The sequence below is a fragment of the Ovis aries genome, chromosome 25 (assembly GCF_016772045.2).
Source record: "Ovis aries strain OAR_USU_Benz2616 breed Rambouillet chromosome 25, ARS-UI_Ramb_v3.0, whole genome shotgun sequence".
NCBI classification, from domain to species: domain Eukaryota; kingdom Metazoa; phylum Chordata; class Mammalia; order Artiodactyla; family Bovidae; genus Ovis; species Ovis aries.
The window spans coordinates 38,589,785-38,595,453 of NC_056078.1; the positions used below are offsets into that span (position 1 = coordinate 38,589,785).

General features: G+C 47.1%; 1 pseudogene; it reads right to left on the reverse strand.

Annotated features, from left to right (window-relative positions):
• Positions 1-824: 824 nt before the first annotated feature.
• On the reverse strand, positions 825-2,200 carry LOC101114083 (large ribosomal subunit protein uL4-like; annotated as a pseudogene).
• Positions 2,201-5,669: the final 3,469 nt, after the last annotated feature.

Genomic DNA, 5,669 nt, shown 5'->3' on the forward strand with positions numbered 1-5,669 from the left:
ACATAGGAGTCCTGGCAGTATCATGGTGAAGCTGGGGACCCAGAAAGGCAGGGAGGGGAGAAGCTGCATCAGGCTTGGCTGGCATGTTACTCAGTGAGCATGGGCTGGGGCCTGGGGCAACGCCATATTACACTAATAAAGTTTATATATTTTGCTCCATCACCTTCCACCTATGCAGTATGATGGCCCCCTCAAAGAGATGTCAGTCACTCCCTGAGCCCCTTGTCTACTCCTGCTCACATTCACACGCCTCTCCTGCTGACTTTGTCTCCTTTTACTCTGTGTGTTAACCTTTGGGGAGCCCCCAGGTGGCTGGCTGCATTCACGCAAACTCTTGTGCCAAACCCAGGACCAGGCAACAAGCAACCTCATAAACTTGAGGTGAAGCATTTAATCCCCTTCCCCCATAAGACACATACCTTTGATGTGATGAGTTAAAGGGACCTTGAGAACAAGAAACCATCTGACCCTCTCCAGATGTCACAGCCAAGGCAAGCGTGGGCCTCCTCCTTGCCTCCAGAATCAATTCACACCTGCTTTGTGACATGCCGGGGGGCGAGTGCCTGATGCCTGTAGGATTTTAGCCCGTGTCCACCTTCTGCCTTGGAGGCACAGGACGGGCCAAGTCTCCAGCCAGCATTGGCTGAGGACCAGTTTATCCCCGGCCTCTGGAACTGGGCCCTGTTTCTGAGGTGTGAAACCCCAGTGACCTCGTTTTTGGCTTCTCCAGCCTCTGGCTTCCTGCGCTGCTATTTCCTCCTGCGGGTCCAATCCCTTCCCCAGTCTCTCTCTCTCTCTCTCTCTCTTTTTTTTTTTTTTCATGGTTCTCATTACCTCTTTGTTCAGGTCTTTATTCAAAATTAGCTGTCCAAAATGATTTGGCATTTATGGAATAAACAAATTTAAGTTTATGCAGCAGCCTTCTTTTCCTCTGAGGTGGGTTTCTTTTCTGTGGGCTTCTTTTCAGCTGCTGGTTTCTTGGTCCCTGCAGCCTTTTTTCCCACCACAGGCTTCTTCAGCTTCTTATCGCCAACAGCCTTCTTTTCTTTGTTTCCCACCACAGGCTTCTTGCCCTGAACCCCTTTCTGATCTGATTTGGCTTCTAGTGCTGCTGCTGCCTTATCCATGCGGATTTTGTGGTTCTTGGCCTGTGGAAGAATGGTGTTCCAGCGCATGGTCTTTGCATATGGGTTAAGCATCAACATGATTCTCAGGTTTTTCAGTGGATTCTTCCTCAGGACTCTGCAATGAACCTTCTTGCGTGGTGCTTGGAGTGCACTTTGGATTTCTGGGCTTTTCAAATTCTGCTAAGGTCTGTATTGAGCATCTTGTGAATGGGGAGGTTGTAGTTACTCTTGAGGGAGGCTGCTTTATGCCAAGCGCCATACAGTTCATCTAACTTTCAGAAAGCACTTTCAGTCCAAATGCAGAAACGTCCCACATGACCACCAGGAGCAAGTTTCAGAATGCTCAGCTTGCTTACATTAAGCAGAGTAATTCCAGGGATGTTTCTGAAGGCCTTGATGATCCCATTGTCCTCATTATAGACGATGCAGGGTCCCCTGCGCTGGATACGGCGCCGGTTTCTCATTTTGCCTTTGCCAGCTCTCATTCGCTGAGAGGCGTAGGCCTTTTTGATATCATTCCAGGGCTTAAGTTTCTTCGGAAGCAAAACAGCCTCGATGGTCTTCTTGTAGCCTTCAGCTTTATCTTCCACCACCAAAGGAAGTTCAGGAACTTCCTCTCTACGATGACCTTTAGACACGACCAGCGCCGGTAAGGCTGAGGCAGCAGTGCAGAGCAGATGGCTATGGCTTCTGCGTTGTATTCACTCTGCGGTGCCAACGTCGCCAGGTCTTGGTTGGTGCAAACGTGCGGCCCCCACGACACATATTTCCAAAAGCACCCTGACCAGAACGGTGAGTCCCTCTGCCTCGAACCCTGGGAATTCGAGCCACAGCTCTGCCGGTACTCCAAGACTCAGCACTGGTTTGATGACCTGCTAATTCACTGACAGCATAGGGCTGTCTGTTGTTTTTGCACAAGCTGGTGTGAACAAAGTTAACAATATCGGGTCGAATGGGAGCATTGAACACAGCAGGCAAAGTAACATTTTTGCCAGAGGACTCCCCCTTTTCGGAGTACACTGATATCAGTGGACGAGCACACGCCATGGCGGGGAGAGGAGAAGGCCACGCTCCTCTCCCCCCCCGCGGCTCCCGCAGGAAAATGCCCTTCCCCAGTTTCTTCTGTTCTGATTGATTTGCCAGTAGTGAGAATGGGATGACTCCAGGGAATCAAATGCTGCTTATTAATTTCTGAGCATTTACCATTCCCTCGCTTCCCCATCGCCACTGTGTTTAGATGCTTCTGAGCCTACAAGACCCATTTTCTGGCCTCTGTTGAGCAGCATCTTTCAGAACAGGGAGGCAAACAGTGTTCACTGAGAATCTGCTACATAAACCGTGTGCCAGTTGTTAAATAATCGTCTTTCGCCCCCAGCCCCTCCTCCATGCCTGCTTTTGATGCTCTGCCGGCTGCTGTGCTATGCTAGGCTTTGCCAGTAGGGGGTGCTGGAAGGTGACTGCAGGGCTGGAGGAGGGAGCAGGGAGCAAGGTCCTCACTCTACCCCACCCTCCCTGCTCAGCAATGCTTCTTCACCGTGGCAGAGGCAGTTCTTTCTGTAGCACCCTCTGAATCTAGTCCGCAGTTTTCCCAGCCCTCAGAAAACTAGCATCGTGGCACCATTCCTCCTGGCCATAGATACCCAGCATTGGCTAGTGGCTCCTACTCCCAAGTTTTAACTCACAAGGTTCCTAATCTACTTTTCCAAGTTTTAGTAAATCCAGCCTCTTCCTTTTGTTCCTTTGGTCCCAGCGACAGTAGCTGTTTCCTATAGTTACGTCTATGGTACCCGAGTTCTCTTTTTACCCTTTCGTTTATCTTGCTAACAACTTTACACCTAGTTAACAACTCTCCATTGTTATCTCTGCTCACATAACTGTTGTGAGTCTGTCTCACGGTGGGACCCAGTGCAGACGCTGATCTGGCTGATGAGGATCAGGCTCAGTCCCCACAGAACTTGCAGTCTTTATGGCTTCCTGTCTGTGAATGTCTTTTATGTCAGGTCATGTCCGTAATCCTGTGTGTGTGTGTGGAGGCGGGGGTCCTCAGTGTCACTGCATCCTTACATTGTCTCTGTGATGCATCCAAACATCCCTTTAACTCCTTTTCTACAAACCCTGATCTCTTCCCACTGATTTCTTAAATTTCATGCCAGTGTTGCCACAGTAAGCTGCATGGCCTCAGCCAAGTCTCCAGGGGATTCAGCCCTGACCATGGCTCAATAGCAGGTGCGGGTGGGGTGGAGAAGTCCGAGTCCTTTCAGTTCAGTTCAGTCGCTCTGTTGTGTCCAACTCTTTGCAACCCCATGAACTGCAGCACACCAGGCTTCCCTGTCCATCACCAACTCCAGGAATTTACTCTATCTCATGTCCATGGAGTCGGTGATGCCATCCAACCGTCTCATCCTCTGTCATCCCCTTCTCCTCCCACCTTCAATCTTTCCCAGCATTAGGGTCTTTCCAGTGAGTCAGTTCTTCCCATCATGTGGCCAAAGTATTGGAGCTTCAGCTTCAACATCAGTCCTTCCAATGAATATTCAGGACTGATTTTCTTTAGGATGGACTGGTTGGATCTCCTTGCAGTCCAAGGGACTCTCAAGAGTCTTCTCCAACACTACAGTTCAAAAGCATCAATTCTTCAGTGCTCAGCTTTCCTTATAGTCCAATTCTCACATCCATACATGACTACTGGAATAACCATAGCTTTGACTAGGAGAACCTTTGTTGGCAAAGTAATGTCTCTGCTTTTTAATATGCTGTCTAGGTTGGTCAGAGCTTTCTTTCCAAGGAGCAAGTGTCGTTTAATTTCATGGCTGCAATCACCATCCGCAATGATTTTGGAGCCCCCCAAAATAAAGTCTGCCATTGTTTCCACTGTTTCCCCATCTATTTCCCATGAACTGATGGGACCAGATGCCATGATCTTTGTTTTCTGAATGCTGAGTTTTAAGCAAACATTTTTACTCTCCTCTTTCACCTTCATCAAGAGGCTCTTTAGTTCTTTTTCGCTTTCTACCATGAGGGTGGTGTCATCTGCATATCTGAAGTTATTGATATTTCTCCTGGCAATCTTCATTCCAGCTTGTGCTTCATCCAGCTCTGCATTTCTCATGATGTACTCTGCACAGAAGTTAAATAAGCAGGGTGAGAATATACAGCCTTGACATACTCGTTTTCCAATTTGGAACCAGTCTGTTATTCCATGTCCAGTTCTAACTGTTGCTCCCTGATCTGCATACAGGTTTCTTAGGAGGCAGGTCAGGTGGTCTGGTATTTCCATCTCTTTCAGAACTTTCCACAGTTTGTTGTGATCCACACAGTCAAAGGCTTTGGCATAGTCAATAAAGCAGAAATAGATGTTTTTTCTGGAACTCTCTTGCTTTTTCGATGATCCAACAGATGTTGCCAATTTGATCTCTGATTCCTCTGCCTTTTTAAAATCCAGCTTGAACCTCTGGAAGCTCACAGTTCATGTACTGCCGAAGCCTAGCTGGGAGAATTTTGAGCATTCCTTTACTAGTGTGTGGGATGAGTGCAATTGTGCGGTAGTTTGAGCATTCTTTGGCATTGCCTTTCTTTGGGATTGGAATGAAAACTGACCTTCTCCAGTCCTGTGGCCACTGCTGAGTTTTCCCAATTTGCTGGCATATTGAGTGCAGCACTTGCACAGCATCGTCTTTTAGGATTTGAAAGAGCTCCCCTGGAATTCCATCACCTCCACCAGCTTTGTTCATAGTGCTGCTTCCTAAGGCCCACTTGACTTCACATCCAGGCTGTCTGGCTCTAGGTGAGTGAGCATGCCATCATGATTATCTGGGTCATGAAGGTCTTTTATATAGTTCTCCTGTGTATTCTTGCCACCTCTTCTTAATATCTTCTGCTTCTGTTTTGTCCATACAATTTCTGTCATTTATTGTGCCCATCTTTGCATGAAATGTTCCCTTGGTATCTATAATTTTCTTGAAGAGATCTCTAGTCTTTCCTGTTTTATTATTTTCCTCTATTTCTTTGCACTGATCACCGAGGAAGGCTTCCTTATCTCTCTCCTTGCTATTCTTTGGAACTTTGCATTCAAATGGTGTATCTTTCCTTTTCTGCACTCATCTCACATGCTAGCAAAGTAATGTTCACAATTCTCCAAGTCAAGCTTCTATAGTACATGAACGGTGAACTTCCAGATGTTCAAGCTGGATTTAGAAAAGGCAGAGGAACCAGAGATCAAATTGCCAACATCCGTTGGATTATCAGAAAACCAAGCGAGTTCCAGAAAAACGTCTACTTTTACTTTATTGACTACACCATAGCCTTTGACTGTCTGGATCACACAAAGTTTGGAAAATTCTTAAGGAGATGGGAATACTGGACCACCTGACCTACCTCCTGAGAAATCTATATGCAGGTCAGGAAGCAACAGTTAGAACTGGACATGGAACAACAGATTGGTTCCAAATCGGGAAAGGAGTATGTCAAGGCTGTATATTCTCACCCTGCTTATTTAACTTAAATGCAGTGTACATCATGAGAAACGCTGAGCTGGATGAAGTA